General features: G+C 45.3%; 1 protein-coding gene across 1 annotated transcript in view; it reads right to left on the bottom strand.

The window, feature by feature from the left end:
* Nucleotides 1-16,489, bottom strand: part of plagl2 (pleiomorphic adenoma gene-like 2) — a 28,308-nt gene extending 11,819 nt beyond the window's left edge. Inside the window, exon 1 of the mRNA XM_047033615.1 lies at nucleotides 15,959-16,489. The gene's annotated coding sequence lies outside the window, so the exon portion shown is untranslated. The remainder of the gene's footprint in view (nucleotides 1-15,958) is intronic.
* Nucleotides 16,490-18,362: the final 1,873 nt, after the last annotated feature.

The following is an 18,362-nucleotide window of genomic DNA, read 5'->3' as shown; positions in this document are numbered from 1 at the left end:
AATAGTGGGGAACACAAGAGATGCTTTGAGTGACTGTATACATGTGTGCACATGTTATGAAAGGGGATAAGGCAAATTATTAAGAAAACAAAGCAAAACATGTTTACATACACACACCCTCTAACAGACACACACAAACACAAGTGCACACACGGTCACACACACAAGGCCTCAAACGTGTTTTTCCAAACCTGTGTAACCCTAACAACCCTACCAGCTGTGGGTCTATACCAGCTACTCCAGCTTGAAAACAGAATAAGAGCTCAAAGTTAGGGTCAGTGGTCAGGGTCGGAATGTTGCAATCTGTCCTGTTCAGCTCTGACCTTATGGGTCAACCCTCGTCCTCCACACTGAACAGTCAACCCTCGTCCTCCACACTGAACAGTCAACCCTCGTCCTCCACACTGAACAGTCAACCCTCGTCCTCCACACTGAACAGTCAACCCTCGTCCTCCACACTGAACAGTCAACCCTCGTCCTCCACACTGAACAGTCAACCCTCGTCCTCCACACTGAACAGTCAACCCTCGTCCTCCACACTGAACAGTCAACCCTCGTCCTCCACACTGAACAGTCAACCCTCGTCCTCCACACTGAACAGTCAACCCTCGTCCTCCACACTGAACAGTCAACCCTCGTCCTCCACACTGAACAGTCAACCCTCGTCCTCCACACTGAACAGTCAACCCTCGTCCTCCACACTGAACAGTCAACCCTCGTCCTCCACACTGAACAGTCAACCCTCGTCCTCCACACTGAACAGTCAACCCTCGTCCTCCACACTGAACAGTCAACCCTCGTCCTCCACACTGAACAGTCAACCCTCGTCCTCCACACTGAACAGTCAACCCTCGTCCTCCACACTGAACAGTCAACCCTCGTCCTCCACACTGAACAGTCAACCCTCGTCCTCCACACTGAACAGTCAACCCTCGTCCTCCACACTGAACAGTCAACCCTCGTCCTCCACACTGAACAGTCAACCCTCGTCCTCCACACTGAACAGTCAACCCTCGTCCTCCACACTGAACAGTCAACCCTCGTCCTCCACACTGAACAGTCAACCCTCGTCCTCCACACTGAACAGTCAACCCTCGTCCTCCACACTGAACAGTCAACCCTCGTCCTCCACACTGAACAGTCAACCCTCGTCCTCCACACTGAACAGTCAACCCTCGTCCTCCACACTGAACAGTCAACCCTCGTCCTCCACACTGAACAGTCAACCCTCGTCCTCCACACTGAACAGTCAACCCTCGTCCTCCACACTGAACAGTCAACCCTCGTCCTCCACACTGAACAGTCAACCCTCGTCCTCCACACTGAACAGTCAACCCTCGTCCTCCACACTGAACAGTCAACCCTCGTCCTCCACACTGAACAGTCAACCCTCGTCCTCCACACTGAACAGTCAACCCTCGTCCTCCACACTGAACAGTCATGTAGGAGCACATTGCCACATGGGTGACATGAGAGTGGACACACACACACAGCATACACACATAAACATGCACTTTACACACAGCATACATGTGTGTGTATTTGTGTATGTTAAGTGGATGTGACAGCCATGGCGTGGTGTTCAGGTCGTAACCCAGCAGGGGTTATAAGGGGGGTGATACACTTCCTATTGAGTGTGTTTGAGGGGTGTGTGTGTGAGGGGTCTGTGTGAGGGGTCTGTGTGAGGGGAGGGGGGGTGGTGTGTGTGGGGGTGTGTGTGTTTGAGGGGGGGGGGGGGTGAGGGGTGTGTGTGTGTGAGGGGGGGGTGTTGTGTGTGGGGGTGTGTGAGGGGGGGGGGGGTGAGGGGGGATGTGGTGTGTGAGGGGGGGGGGGGTGTGTGGGGTGTGTGAGGGGGGTGGTGTGTGTGTGTCTGTGAGGGGGGTGTGTGTGAGGGGGGGTGTTGTGTGTGTGAGGGGTGTGTGTGTTTGAGGGGGGGGGGGGGGGTGGTGGCCTCACCACAAAGCACATTCCAGGGGCAGCCAACACAGCGACACACCCTCCCTCCCCCATTTCCCTTCCTCCCCCCTCTCCCAGGGTCAGGGTTAACATACAGGGTCAGGGTTAACATAAAGGGTCAGGGTTAACATATAGGGTCAGGGTTAACATACAGGGTCAGGGTTAACATACAGGGTCAGGGTTAACATACAGGGTCAGGGTTAACATACAGGGTCAGGGTTAACATAAAGGGCCAGGGTTAACATATAGGGTCAGGGTTAACATACAGGGTCAGGGTTAACATACAGGGTCAGGGTTAACATACAGGGTCAGGGTTAACATAAAGGGTGAGGAGGTGAGGTGGAGCAGGAGTGACAGGGTGAGGAGGTGAGGTGGAGCAGGAGTGACAGGGGGAGGGAGGTGAGGAGGAGCAGGAGTGACAGGAGGAGGAAGGTGAGGAGCAGGAGTTACAGGGTGAGGAGGTGAGGTGGAGCAGGAGTGACAGGGGGAGGGAGGAGCAGGAGTGACAGGGGGATGGAGGTGAGGTTGAGCAGGAGTGACAGAGGGAGGGAGGGAGGTGAGGTGGAGCAGGAGTGACAGGGGGAGGGACGAGCAGGTGGAGCAGGAGTGACAGGGGGATGGAGGTGAGGTGGAGCAGGAGTGACAGGGGGATGGAGGTGAGGTGGAGCAGGAGTGACAGGGGGATGGAGCATTTCACAGCATTTCCTCCAGTCTTTTACAATTCCATTGTCCATGTTTAACCACCATCCCTGCCTCTTCCCTCTTTTCCTCTCTCCCTCATATCTCTCCTCCCCTCCTTCCCCTCATGTGTCCTCCCCTACCTCCCCTCATCCCTCTCTTCAGAAAGACATTAAGTTTCAGTTCCTCTTCCTCCAGGAAGGGGTTGTGACCATAGGTACAATGTAGAGAAACTTGTTACAGTGTAAGTGTGTTTTGTCTGTGTGCATGTGAGTATGTGTGTGTGTGTGTGTGAGTGAGTGAGAAAGAGAATATGGAGAGAGAGCCAAGAGGATGAGGGCAGAAATGGGTGGACCTGTTCTGTGCCAAACTCTCATCTTCCCGACAGTTAGACCTAACCTGGCGTGTGTGTGTGTGGTTGCGGGGTGGAATGTGGCCGAACAACCATTCTCTCTTGACTAGTCTGGCTTAAGGTCTTCCTCTATTACTATTCTCCTTCCCTCCTCCTGTCTCCCTTTCTTCTTTCCTCCTTCTCTCTCCTCTTTTCCTCCTCCTCTCTCCTCTCCCTCCTCCTCCTCTCCTTTCCCTCCTCCTCTCCTCTCCTTTCCCTCCTCCTCTCCTCTTCTGTCCCTCCTCCTCCTCTCCTTCTCTCTTCCTCCTCCTCTCCTGTCCCTCCTCCTCCTCTCCTTCTCTCTTCCTCCTCCTCTCCTTCTCTCTTCCTCCTCTCCTTCTCTCTTCCTCCTCCTCTCATCAGTGGACTTGTTCCTCTCCCCTGCTGGTGTAGGGGGAAGGACAGCTAGACAAATAATAAGTGCACATGCATGTGTGTTCTTGTGCGCAAGTGCACGTGTGTGTGTGTATGCGTGTCTGTGAGTGTGTATTATCTGTGTGTGTGTGTATCTGTATGTAAGTGTGTGTGTGTATGCGTGTCTGTATGTGTGTGTGTGAGTGTGTGTGGAGGAGGTTTAGGGGAAGCCCTTCCGCCTGAGAGTTCCATAGTGACACAGCGCAGTAGGCACTCTGCCAGCAGGCTCCATGCCAACACTCCATCTCCCTCTCTCCTTCTCTCTCTCCATCTCCCTCTCTCCTTCTCTCTCTCCATCTCCCTCTGTCCTTCTCACTCTCTCCCTCTCACTCTCTCCTTCTCTCTCTCCATTTCCCTCTCTCCTTCCCTTTTTCCTTCTCCCTCTCTCCTTCTCTTTCTCCTTCTCTCTTTCCTTCTCTCTCTCCATCTCCATCTGTCTTTCTCTCTCTCCATCTACCTCTGTCCTTCTCCTCTATCTGTCTTTCTGCTCTCGCTCGCTCTCAGTATCTGATTCTTCTTTCTTCTCTTGGCTTTCTCTCCATTAGCCCCACTCTTCCTATCTCTCCATCTGTCTCTCTCCTTCTCTCTCTCCTTCTCTCTCTCGGTCTCTCTGTGCTTCCTAAAAGGTGCTTACAACTACAGCCGCGTAGTTAAGTTTAAGTTAAGTTTGTGTATAGGTGTCTAAGTGTGTGTGTGTGTGCCTGTGTCTGTGTGTATGTGAGTGTGTGTGGCTGTGTGTGTGTGAGTGTGTTTAAGTGGGGGGGTTTGAGAGTATGTGTGCGTATTCCTGTTTGTGTGTGAATGAGTGTGTGTGTTTTAGTGGGTGTGTGCATGTGTGTCCACTGGGACAGCCTCTCTACCTCTATGTCAGCAACAAACAAAGTCTAAGTTTGGCAGAGTCAGCTCAGCCTTAGACAACAGCTAGGGTTAACACTGTTCAGCAGCATGACCACCAGGATCCACCAGGCTCCACTCTCTATCTCTCTCTCTCTCCCCACCTCTCTCTCTCCCTCCCCCTCTCTCTCTCCCTCCCCACCTCTCTCTCTCCCTCCCCCTGTCTCTCTCCCTCCCCACCTCTCTCTCTCCCTCCCCCTCTCTCTCTCCCTCCCCCTCTCTCTCTCCCTCCCCCTCTCTCTCTCCCCACCTCTCTCTCTCCCTCCCCCTCTCTCTCTCCCCACCTCTCTCTCCCTCCCCCCCTCTCTCTCCCCACCTCTCTCTCTCCCTCCCCCTCTCTCCCTCCCCCCCTCTCCCTCCCCCCCCTCTCTCTCCCCACCTCTCTCTCTCCCCCTCTACTTTCCGTTCCTTGTGGTCTCGGTGTACAAGGCTTTAAAGATCAGGGGTGGAGGGACTGGGATGGAGGGGTAGAAGGATGGGGGGACAGAGGGATGGAGAGAGGGCTTGACTTACAATAAAACATGTGGGTAATCAATCACCTGGAGACTCCATACAGTCCTCCCATTACCATCATTATCATTGGGGTGTGCTTGCCTTCGGCGAGCACAAACCAGTGTTCTCTGTCATATATATTATTATTAATATTGTTTCTTTTCACACCCCTAAGCCTCAGTCAATATTTGGACTACAAAGACAATGTCGATGTCAAAAGTTTCGTCTTGGTCCCGATTGGGTTGCTTGTGTTTTTGATTACGTTCCGTTGCACAGTTTAGGAGGTTACAGCGTTTTTGTGTCAAAAATGTCTTCTGTCAACAAAGGGTACTCTGTGCTAGCCTACGTCTATACGTCAGCACACGTTAGCAACGACGCATGGATACAACGTGTTAGAGACGTTCTAGCACGCAAGTTGGAGCTTGGATTATGAGTGAAAAATACCACCCCCAAAAATTCCCAACCATTTGGACTTTGCTGAGAAAGTGATTTCGAGTGGAACTGCCATCTCAGATTTTTTATTTGGTCATGAAAGTCTTTTTAATTTGAGCGAGTGCGGGTCGCCCGTGAGACCGCCTAGTCTTAGGCGGAAGCCATGCTAGAAAGCGTCCAAGTCATATTTTCGTAATTTTATAGTTCGGTCAATTTTACACCAAAAAACTGAAGGGCAATGTTATGACGATATGACTATTGGGAAGACAGCCAGGTGGTGGATACAAAAAGATGCCCCCCAAAACATAAATAAGTTTGACATTAGCGCCAGAAATGAGAATGTTTATTTTGACATAAAGTTTAGCTGTGGCATCGAAGACAGTACACACCATAGATATATATATCTATGGTGTGTATTGAGGCGGTCTCAATCAATTTCTGTAGCTAAAGATAAGGCGATTGCGAAGACGATTGTGACCCCCAGAGGGTCAGCATATTTTTGTGATTTGTGTAAAACTTGGAAATTGAGTGAGACCGCATCTTGTTTTGACGTTAGCCTCAGAGTCAGACTCGGTGTGAGACCGCATCTTGTTTTGACGTTAGCCTCAGAGTCAGACTCGGTGTGAGACCGCATCTTGTTTTGACGTTAGCCTCAGAGTCAGACTCGGTCGCCCACTGGCAGTGTGTACTGTCCTCATTTCCGGCGCTTTCAAACAACCAGTGAAGTGTTGCTATAGCAACAGCAGCCAGCAGCTTCATTTGAATTAGCCATTTCCCCCTAAAATTATGTCAAACTTATTTACGTTTTGGGGGGCATATTTTCAGTTAGCAGGCGGTACTGTTTGAATCGCGATTCCATCTGAAATATTGCCAGTGACAACGTTGTTACAGTAGCTTGTTTCAAAGGGGGTTTGCTTGTTTCAAAGGGTGTTATTTTTATTATGCAATATGAGTAGGCTAAATGCTTGAAAATATCACTAGAAGTGAAAAACTTAAGGGGACGGACCCACCTGCAACCGACACAAGCAAGCACACCCTACAACTTCCCCAGAAATTGTACCCTCTCTTGTTATTCTTTTATTGTTGCTTTGGCAATATTTACGTATTTTATGTATTTTTTGCCAATAAAGCCTGAACTGAACTGAGAGAGAGAGAGACAGAGAAAGAGAGACAGAGAAAGAGAGAGAGTGATGTTAGTTTTCCCCAGAATCACAATGACTCTTATTGAGAGACTTGTTGCTCTTGTTGGTTTGTCTTAAAATTATTGTACTCGCTGTGAAATATATTATTGTTGCTTGATTTTTCCACAGGTACACTCTTGCACTTTTGAAGTTCTTGCTGTTTAATTGTAACTTGTCTAACTACATGCTCTTATTGTTCTTCCCTTTGGGACTTATTTGGTTTCACAATGTATGCTTCATGTTTGGCTACCCGCAATGTTTGGGGCTATCTCGTTGTTATGATCAGTGACCTATGCACTTTTGTAAAACTCTCTCTTGGAAGTCGCTTTGGATAAAAGCGTCTGCAAAATGCATAAATGTAAATGTAAAAGAAGGGAGAGAGGGAGGAGTGGAGAGGCGAGAGAGGAGGGGAGAAGTGGGAGAGGAGAGGAGAGAGAGGAGGGGAGAAGGGGGAGAGGAGAGGAGAGAGAGGAGAAGGGGGATAGGAGAGAGAGGAGGGGAGAAGGGGGATAGGAGAGAGAGGAGGGGAGAAGGGGGAGAGGAGAGAGAGGAGGGGAGGCGGGTCACGTGAATGAGTCCAGCAGAGTTTTATAATAGATGTGTGTGTGTGTGTGTAGCTGTAGTCCCCTCTTGTACTGGAGAGGCAAAGGCTGGATGAATCTCTCTGCCACACAGAACAGCCTTTGTTGCCTATTCACTGAACTCCATCTCACTTTATCATTCAATTAGGACAGCTTTCACACCACCCAGCACAGAAAGACCTTCAGTCACACTGCAAACCTTACACTGGCCCTGGAGAGCGAGAGAGAGAGAGAGAGAGAGAGAGAGAGAGAGAGAGAGAGAGAGAGAGAGAGAGGATAGAAGAAAGGAAAAGAGAAGAGAGGATATAAGAGAGCAGGATACTTGAGGTCAGTGTGAGAAAGAGGACGAAAGAAAGGGGACATGACAGTAAAGAGGGAAGATGAATCAGAACTAAGATATGGATTATTATGGTCCGTACTGTGTCTACCCTCTCACTCTTTTACCTGCCCATTTAGACTATTTCTTTATTCTTTCTCCCTCTCGCTCGCTCTTTCTTTCTTCCTCTCTCTCTCTGTATCAGGTTTCCTGTGATTCGCTGACTCAACTGACAGCAACTCTTGGTTGGTGCACACTGAACCAATTATACGGCAGATCAAAGTCACATGACTTCCTGTCCAGCAGAGATGTGTGTACCTGTTACATTTAGAGAGAGAGGGGAAGGGATAGAGGACAGAGAGGGAGGAGGAGAGAGACGGAGGAGCAGAGAGACCAGGGAGAGAGGGAGGGGGAGAGAGACCAGGGAGAGGGAGGAGAGGTAAGGGAGGAGGGAGAGAGACCAGGGAAAGAGGGAGGAGAGAGGGGATAGGGGGAGAGAGGGAGGAGGTAGAGGGGAGTGAGCGAGAGGGAGGGAGAAGGAGAAAGAGAGGGGAGTGAGGGAGGGAGAAGGAGAGAGGAAGTATGTGGTTCAAGCATCTAGCGTGCAGCTACTATTTTAGCCTTGCATACTGCACAGCCTGGCAGAATGTGCTCACCGACAACTCCATCCTTCCACTGCTGAGAGTGTGTGTAGGAATGTGTTTCTGTGTGTGTGTAAGAATGTGTGTCTGTGTGTTATGTATGTGAAACAAATGTGTAGTATGGGTCTAGGCAGGAGTGTGTTACATATTTAAAAGAAGAAAATTATGTTTTATGTGGTAAGTTCTGGGGCCTAAAAAAAACTTCTGGTAATTAGTATCAGTTTTTAAAAATTCAAATTATTATTATCAGAAGAGGTTGCGTTTCAAGCCGTTGCTTGATAAAGCTGTTTGGTTTATTTGTCTTACTTGTTTATATTAGCAAGGTTAACTTTAACTAAATTAGAAATGCACCAATCGAACAAAAGAGGTGAAATATTATCAGTTAATTACACAAAGTAATACGGGTTTGTTTTTAGATGACTTTCTGATCTCAAAATTTGCTCAAAACGAGAAAGCAGTGAGGGAAACTGAAACAGGCGCCGCAAAATACATTAAATTATATAATATAAATATAACATATTATATATTATAAAGTATAAATACATTTTATAATAAATATATCAATGTAATACATTATATTATAAATATACAGTATATATATATAAAGTACATTCAACAAATCAAACGTAAAATCTCACTATCTGCATATTTTGCTGTATTCTATAAAGTAATCTATAAAGTATCACACAGAATTGCATAAACAATGTAGCTAGCTAATTTGTTCACCTAGCTAACTTAAACCGGTTAGCGAGCTCACTTCGTTAACTTAGCCAGCTAGCTTAGCCAGCTCACCTCATTAACTTAGCCAGCTAGGTTAGCCAGCTCACCTCATTAACTTAGCCAGCTAGCTTAGCCAGCTCACCTCATTAACTTAGCCAGCTAGGTTAGCCAGCTCACCTCATTAACTTAGCCAGCTAGGTTAGCCAGCTCACCTCATTAACTTAGCCAGCTAGGTTAGCCAGCTCACCTTGTTAACTTAGCCAGCTAGCTTAGCCAGCTCACCTCGTTAACTTAGCCAGCTAGCTTGGCCAGTTCACCTCATTAACTTAGCCAGCTAGCTTAGCCAGCTAGGTTAGTCGGTTAGCTAGCTCACCTAGCAGGACCTACTAGCTACTCTCCAAACTAACAAGGGCTGAAAAATTGCAAGAGGTTTCTCTGGAAAAAGAATAGGTAACTTGGCTAAAACAAAAACCAGACCACAAGCAGCTTGTGTTTTTCTGCAGCAGCTGTCATTCAGGGAGAAGTACTGTGAGCTATGAGTTCATTAGAGTTGGAAGATAGCTAGCCTGGTGTCACAGCTTCACCATTCTTTGGGCTCCAGAATCCCATCAAGATTATAGCATGGCTTCATAGCTGTAAGTCTATCGAGGGTGGTTTACAACAGAAATAGAAACACAGAGGGCCTCATGTACATACAATTGCAAACGTAGCGTTATTAGTGCCATGGCCAATCCGCAGATTCCGCACACTGTGATACTTCAGTTTACATCGTATTTACGAAACGTGCAGTTCATCGGGTAATCAGCGCCTTTCTCCGCCCACTATACCGTACATTGCGAGTATTTAAACGCACAATTGAAGGGGCCTTCTTCTCTCTTTCTATTAAGGATCAGCCCCCAAAGTCAAAACTGCAAAAACAAAGATTTAGTGATAACGAAATTGATGTGCTTGTTCATGGGGTAACGAGGGAATTTAAATATTATACAAGGCCGGAATTCCACACTGACACAAAAAAATGCAATCTGGAACGAAATTACAAATTCCAGTAACTGTAATATTGCATGGCTGCTTAATCTGTAACGCGTAATGATTTCATGTTCACTCAACTGAAAAAGTGTGATCCTTATGGCAAAAATCCTTTCAGAAAGTCTCCTCGGCCTATGTGTTCGTCTTGCTCGGATTACTGCTGTCATTTCACAAGGAGGCATATGAGAGGAAACCCGCATGCACCCAAGTCTACACCTGCTTTTAAGAGGCGCAGAATTTTCACCGCAAAATAGAGGCACACTTTCACGGGCGGTTTCTGTACATACTGCGGAATACATAATTAGGCACGCTTTACGCATCCCCTCCAATTTCTTTATGGGAAACTCCCACTTTCCCCTTGACCCTCCCGTGAAAGCATATGCATGACACGGAAAAGCGCAATTTGCCATTTTCAGTTCCCGCAACAGAAAATCTGCGCTTTTACCTCATGTTTTACCGCATATTTGTAGATACCTCGCCATGCCAAAAAAAAGAGAAATACCACTTGATGGCCAAGCACACAGCTGATGTGAAGTCTCCGTCCCCTCATCAAAGCCAGGCGATTGCAATGTTGTTTTCAATAAAAAAAACATTTGCACTAAGCAATCCGATCCACTTTTCCATGTTGATAAGAGCATCAAAATGAGAAAAATTGTGGGACAAAAAGAAATCAATGGACATTTAGAATACATAAAAATGTGTGATTAATCGCGAGTTAAGTATTACATTAATGCGATTAATCGCGATTAAATATTTTAATCGTTTGACAGCACTAGTAATTAACAAATAGAGCTGCATACTCTAAAATTAACATAATAGAGAGTTACACTGGGATTAACCAGAAGACTTGAAACTGTAATTTCTGTATGAATAAAATATAAAGTTTATACCTCTGACTGGATTAGAACCGAGCACCCTTCCCACATCAGCACTGCGTCTCATCCTACTAAGCCATTCACAGACTTAGACATTTGATTGTTCAGTTTTTCTATCAGAAAATAAGAAATTTCTTCAATGGCAAGCATTGTCAGAATTGGTTAAAGTTTAAATAGCAGTAGTTTAGTCCTATTTATATATGGGACATAAAACTGGACAACGGGATGTTCTGGGTTGCTTCTGTAAAGAATAGCTTACTCACAGGGCTATAAAAGGTTTTTTGGGGTGCCATAACTTGTCATGGAAGGAAATGCCTGATGCCTAACATCAGTGGCAATTTGTCCTGGCTTAGGTTACTGAAATAAATGTGCGCAACAGGCAAGGGATCCACCTGAACAATCAATATACTTAATTAAAGCTAACTTGGTTGTGAATCTGATACTACCATGCATAGACTCCAAGTAGCTAGCTACTGTGGTAAACCGGTCTTGTTTCGCAGTGGTTTACACAGTCTCGCTAAACAGATGATCGGAGTGTTGTTATGGTCTAAAATAAACACTCATTGCTATGTTTTACAACCGGAGGATTGACTGGAAGACTAGAAACCGTTCTGTACCCCCCCCCCCCAAATTTTTTCCTTTGACTGGTTTAAACCTACAACCCTACGTTTACCAGCACAACATCTCACCCAATTGAGCCATTCCCAGATCTGGACTTTGCCATGTTCAGTAACAGGATAATAAAATAAGGCAAGCATTGTCAGATTTGGTCCAAGCTCAAACAACTGTAATTCAGTCATATTTTGACATATCAAGGTGAAACTTTGCATGGTACTTCAGGGCCTTGTCACCTTAAAGCCTATAAGGTTTGAACCACCCTTCAAAAATACATTTGATTTAGTGACACAAACATATTGAGGCAATGTGGACCTTTACATAAATACACCCCTTTCAGCCATTTTGTATTTGATTCAATTGTCTTACGTAACGTTTTTAAATACATCAATGATACACATCTGTACAAAATGTCAAGTCAATTAGACCTTTGGTTCAAGAGAAGAGGAATTTTGAAGGTTTTCCAAAATTATCACTGTACAGGAAAATCCATCATGGCGGACCTTATGGGTCTTTGAGGCTTTTTTGTTCCTCATGAAAAATAAGGCATGCATACCAAGTTTCAGAAGAAATGGAGCAATGGGGTGGAAATGTCATCACTTTGAAAAGTGGACTTTTGGGCGTGTCCTGTGGTGTCCCTTACAGTCAAATGTCATATTTGGTATGGGGGTACCCACTCGGATGTAGTATCAATGAGCCAAATTAGAACATTTATGACCAGGGACTTTTTGAGATATTGGGGCGCAAGGAGAAGAAAAATAATAATAAGAAGAATACTAACAAAAACAATAAGTTCCCTCCTACCAGAGGAACCCTAATAATAATAATACCAACAATTACACCAGGGTTCCTTCTGACGGAGGAATCCTAATTAGTTGTGAACATAAATTAACAATTTGCATTTAGTTCTGAATCATATATGTTTCGCTGTCAAGCTGATCAGAACAACTGTTGTTAAAAGGGCAGAGCTCCTTTAAGAGATCAAGGAGGTAACTGTATTATTAGGATGCCAAGTCATTACAATCATCATTGACCCTCTCTACTTGGACAGGCCACCATGGGCGATGGAAAATAAACTGTGGCAAACTGTACAGTTTGCCTTGAATTTATTTCCCATGACGGGACTGACCCATTTCCGTATTTTGACAGCCTCTTTCGCTTTATAGGCGGACTTGGGCCGAAGGTACAGTTATTGGCTGGCATTTTTTAAAGCTACGGGCCTGACTTTGAGTAACCAGGGCAACCATGACGTTGAGTGACGGTGACAGACAGCTTGCCTGGCAATCGGATACTTCAATGTCTCATGAAACTCTTGGTTTTATTATTTCTCATGTTATTCCAAGCATGTGAAAAGGTAACATAAGTAAGGGACGGTGCATTTTATTTTTCAATACGGGACGAGTGGCAACGCGACCTCTGACCTTCATGCCTCAGAGAGACTTTGCAGCAGTGTCTGTGCTCCGTGTCTATAGATCATGGTTGTGTGCTTGTCTGGTGGAACTCTCTACTCAACTGACTAATGCAAATAAACTCCAGAACCAAGATGAAAGTCCCACCTTCTAGGGGAGCTAGGGATACCAGGGTTAGAGGGATACCAGGGTTAGAGGGATACCAGGGTTAGAGTTAGAGGAATACCAGGGTTAGAGGGATACCAGGGTTAGAGGAATACCAGGGTTAGAGGGATACCAGGGTTAGAGTTAGAGGAATACCAGGGTTAGAGGGATACCAGGGTTAGAGGGATACCAGAGTTAGAGGGATACCAGGGTTAGAGGAATACCAGGGTTAGAGGGATACCAGGGTTAGAGGGATACCAGGGTTAGAGGAATACCAGGGTTAGAGGGATACCAGGGTTAGAGGGATACCAGGGTTAGAGGGATACCAGGGTTAGAGGGAATACTAGGCATCTGAACTAGGTCCCGATCTAATCTCTCTCCATCCCTCCTTCTCTATCCATCTTGCTCTTAGTTGGTGGCCTCTGTCTCTCTCCCTTGCTCCTAGTTAGTGGCCTCTGTCTCTCTCCCTTGCTCCTAGTTAGTGGCCTATGTCTCTCTCCCTTGCTGTTAGTGGTTAAATGAGTGACCAGACACCTACTACCAAATTAAACTGGCACTTCAGCTACTGTGTGAAACATATATAACATAAATAAATATACAGTATTCAAACTCCTTGCCTGGAATTTAAGAATAGACACACACACTCACACGCATGAAGGCAAACACACACGCTGTTTGAGAGACAAGGTATTAGGCTCAAGAGGCCATGTTTGTGTCTTGCTGCCTGGAGAAAATAATAAATAGAGCTATAATCTAGCCTCCACTCTGCTAACTCACATTCTAGCATGAACCCAGTGTCCCACTCTCCCTCCCCCTGCCCATCCCCCATCTCTCTCCTCCCCCTCCAGTACTCTACCACACTCCTTCCTCTCTCTCTCTCCCCTTCCTCTCCCCCATCCCCCTCTCTCTCTCCCCCCCTCTTTCTCCCCCTTCCTCTCCCCCATCCCCCTCTCTCTCTCCCCCATCCCTCTCTCTCTCCCCCTTCCTCTCCCCCATCCCTCTCTCCCCCCTCTCTCTCCCCCTTCCTCTCCCCATCCCCTTTTCTCTCCCCCCTCTCTCCCCCTTCCTCTCCCCCCTCTCTCTCCTCTTCTCTCAGAAGGTGAAGAAACACAAAGAGGGATCAGAGCCTTTCCGATTCTTCTTTGGATACACACACACACACACCCCAGTGAGGGCCACCCCCCCCACACACACACACAATACCCATGATGCTCCTTTCTCATGGTAATCAGCCCACTGCCCGCAGAGGTGCACTGCATTGTGGGACAGGGAGGAGACCTCCCTCGGTCTGCCACACATACACACATGGAGAAAAACACACATGTAATTCACACACACACAGTACACACACACATACAGTACACAGCAACAACTTGACAACACTTTTACACGAACACACATGATGAATTACACACGAGCACAAGAGTGTGTGTGAACTCTCTCCCTCACACACACTCTCTCTCCCTCACACACACTCTTTCTCCCTCACTCCATGTTGATAACACAATTCTACTACACGCACACTCTCACACACACACATTCTCGCAATCACAAAAGCTAAGATGTTTTGTACAGCCCTCCAACCACTAAAAGCTGCTGAGTAAAGTTCCTCTCCTGAACAGATTGAACTATAAGAGGCGGAAGCAGAAACACATGAGTCTCAACTTGCACAGAAACATGTCAATAACAAAGGCATTGTCTCGTGACGATCTCACTTCCATTTCCTTATTATGTAGCTCGAGGCGCTGGAAATGCGCCTGATGGAGTGAGCTTGCGAGTCTCCACGCAAAAAGGAATCTCAGCTCAACAGTGAAGACTTAAATAACTAGGCTACGTTATTTATCCTGCACGTGTACGCCTAACCCTATGTTTCGGTAAATGACAGAAAACTCAAAGTGGCCCAATTTACTGTTTATGCAAAGTGCATGTTCATATTTGACGTGGAGTATCAGTGTCAAACAGGCCTGCACGCACACGCGTGGACCCGGGGGGTGTAGTGCGGCTGAGAGCGGCCTAGGTGATCTGTGGTGTACATAATGTTGCTGTGGTCATAAGAGTTACAACGTGGGATGTCTAATTGGTGAATCCTATTATTACTGCCCCTTTCACACACACATACACACAGTGGTTTCAAGGCAGCCTGCAGGTGTTGGACAAAGATAGCATGACGTCCGCTTACGCTCTTAGGCTAAAGCAAACATTAACTGTCACAAAACTACCACACATCTCCTCAGACGAGGCAAACAGAGCCATCTTCAGGGAGAAAGTAGATCATTTAGTGCAGGATTAACGATCACTTGTTGATTCAAATGTTTGATATGCAGAGATAGAACACAAAATTACGTTCAAAACAACAACATGAAGAATCAAGCCAACAGCAACACCTGAGAGCAGCGGGCAGTCGCCTCGCGGGCTAGCTCGTGCTCCGCTGGCTGCTCTGCTTGTTGTTACACTTCGAAAGCAGAAAAACGAGCATCTCAACCTGCACGGAAACATGCGCAATCAACGACAAACAAATGTCACACGACACATAGCTATAGCCTACTACCGACTGGACGGAGTTTCATCAAAGGAAGAAAGTTAGGCTTCTCAGGTTGGTTGGACCTTTCGGGAGCTCAGAAATGGAGCAACATGCGAGTTTAGGCTATAAGACATGACACGAGTAAACACAGTAGAACAAATGTTATGTAGGCTACTTTTACCAAAAGTTCAGCGTACACCATGGCACGTTCCCCCTGACATCTCCCTCGCTCCTCTGCAATGGCATGCTCAACATGATAAATATTCGGAAATTGACTAAAATTCAGCAATTTTAGGAAAACTTGCACAGAACATCAATCAACAATCCCAAAGACACCGTCGACAAAGTGCATGTTGTTTAGAGTGTCAATGATTTACACAGACTTTATATTTATCGACAAAGCTTCGAGTGAGGAGACGATCGGCGTAATTAAAAATTAAATAGCCCGATGCTTACAGCACAGGCTACTTCCACAAAATAATCTAAATTCCACCCGGTTCAACTGCAGAGTAAGAACAACATGATCATGACAAGTAAACTCTTGCGAATGTCAATATATCGATAACGAGAGGAAAAAGTTGCGGTAATGATACGAATCCTATTAAAAAAACATGCACACATCAGAACGTGCAGCCACATTACGAGGTCTTCAGAAAACGAGTAGTTACCCACCAAAAAGTTCCCAGCGCCGCATTTGTCAATTTCTTATGGAAACCCGGCAACAATCCATCCGGACTGGAAGCAAAGCGACGGCGGGAGACCCCACGCCACCTTTCCCTGACTTTCTCTCTTCGATCTGTTGTTTTATTATTTTTTCAAATTTTTTTCTATACTTTTTCTATATTCGGGGCCTGAGTGTCTCGCTCTGTGCTCAGGCTGCAGCGGAGTTATGGGGCGCGAGCATTGTGGGAGTGTGACGTCAGGCCACTTTCACAAACTTTTTTACCAGGGGCTTGCTGGGTGAACGAGTGGTAGCTGTGCTATGTTGATGATATGTGACTTATTTAGACTCTGTCATGTTAGTTGACTGGTATCAGTGTAAATAGTCTATAACTAGGCCTTACTTCGTTTTTCAGAAATGTCTGGAAATGCATTAGGAAGAATCCAGCGTCATAATGCCTTGCAAGTGTCCGATTTAATAACAAATATTTTCATTTATCATTTATTACAATCTAATTAGTAAACACAAACATGGGTCACTGTTTTAATAACTTAAATAATCAATGTTTTTATTACAGACGATATTACAGACTATGGATTATAAACATAATTCGTTTTAAACGCTTTATTGTTAGGCTAAATTAGTTACGTTCATATCGTTTAGTTTGATCATTCAAATTTTATTTTGAATAGATATTTTGTAAGTTTATAGTATACAATTATTATGTAGTTCATTATGTGAACGGGGTATGTGTAACTTTCATAAACAGACAGTTGGTCACAATTTATGAATAATGATTCTGAAGGTTGACAGTTCTCCCCTGCCGTAGTATATTTGTATGAATTTATGAACGAATAATTTGGAAAGAAAATTGTGTCTGATAAGAATTTCACTTTTGAACAATTATGAATATTCATTTTATTTGTATGAATCATAATAGCTTCCACTTACAACTTTGTGTGTGTTATGCCTTGTATTCAATATGGGACTATGTTTTGATTTTCAAATAAGTGTTTAATAAGTGTTAATAAAACAATTGTAATCATTAAACATTTAATCACGAGTCCAGTACAGGCTGTTTTGAACTCTGAAGCTCTTTAAAGCTCTTTCACAGGGAGCAAGTTATCCTCACTAGGAAAACTGCTGTTTAGGATCGCCTTGGGACAATCTATAACTAGTAAGAAAGTTAAGAAAGACACTATTTAAACGCTTTTATCAAAACCACTTGAAGGTGTAATTATTCCGCCAAGTGCTCGAGCTTCTCTCGGATTCCATCTGTTCTGGAATGTATAGAGCGCGGGTCCCACGTGCGATGCTCCGGTGGTCCCGTTTCACCTTGTGTTTTGGGGCGAAAGAATTACTTCCAGGGCACACCAGCCCGTTTCCTCACGCCCCCACCCCTTCCCCGTCCTCGCCACGGGCGTCATACCCAACCGCGGGTGGATGTGTTTGTGTATGAAATCGAGAGGGGGGAGGGGTGGGGGTCGGGGGTCTTCAAAAGCCTTTCGACAAGTTCGATACAGCAGAAGGGCAAAACACGCGCATGAAATGCCTCGTGAAACCGTCCTAGTCCTTGTTCGATTCTAACGTCTGAGTAACAATGAGACAGTTACAGGTTTGTTTGATTGAGGAGTATTTTCTCCAGGCAGATATTCACCATTCGGACTAATACAGGTAGTTAGACTCAGTCGGGCTTTTGTTTGTGAGCATGCCAGAGGAGTAGCAGACTTTGCAATCCTTGTATTGAAAAGGTCAATTGAATGGTTGCGTTCAGTTGTGATTTTCCAATTATTTTCGGTAGTTAAAGAGAGTTTTTTTGTGCTTTACAAGTTTAAATTAAGTGTATAAATTTTCCACCAATAAATACACTGTAACTAACTATATTTTTTATTAAACATGATTTGATTTTAAACCCCTTTGTCTGACCACACACAATATAACATTATTGTCTATAAATAGATCGCTATTTGAACTCTGCTGTACTGCATACTAAATATATTTGAACTAAATAATTTGAACCCGTAATCTTAATTTCCCTTATCTTAGTCTTAAAATTGGGACCTGTTTAGAGCTGCATGCACACTAGCAGCTCCTGTGAGGAGGCAGGAGAACACCCTCATGTCCATGTAATTGACAGCTTGTGTTGCAACAATGGGTTTGCCATTTGTCATAAATGTTGAAGTATGACTTTTTTTACTATGTTTTAGCTGCATCAGTAATTCACTATTTAGTGTGTTGAGCGTATAGGGACATTCTGAAACTATTGTTCAAGAAAGTTTGAATGAAAACCAAGTAATATTGATCACTAATTCAAAATATTAAGATACATTTGTGGTTGAATCTAGCTGAAGATACAATGTTTGGATGAATCTAGCTTTAGTTATTATGTTTGTTTGAATCTAGCATAATGTTTAG

The sequence above is a fragment of the Hypomesus transpacificus genome, chromosome 14, assembly GCF_021917145.1.
Source record: "Hypomesus transpacificus isolate Combined female chromosome 14, fHypTra1, whole genome shotgun sequence".
Taxonomy (NCBI): Eukaryota; Metazoa; Chordata; class Actinopteri; order Osmeriformes; family Osmeridae; genus Hypomesus; species Hypomesus transpacificus.
This window is presented reverse-complemented; position numbering and strand designations above follow the sequence as displayed.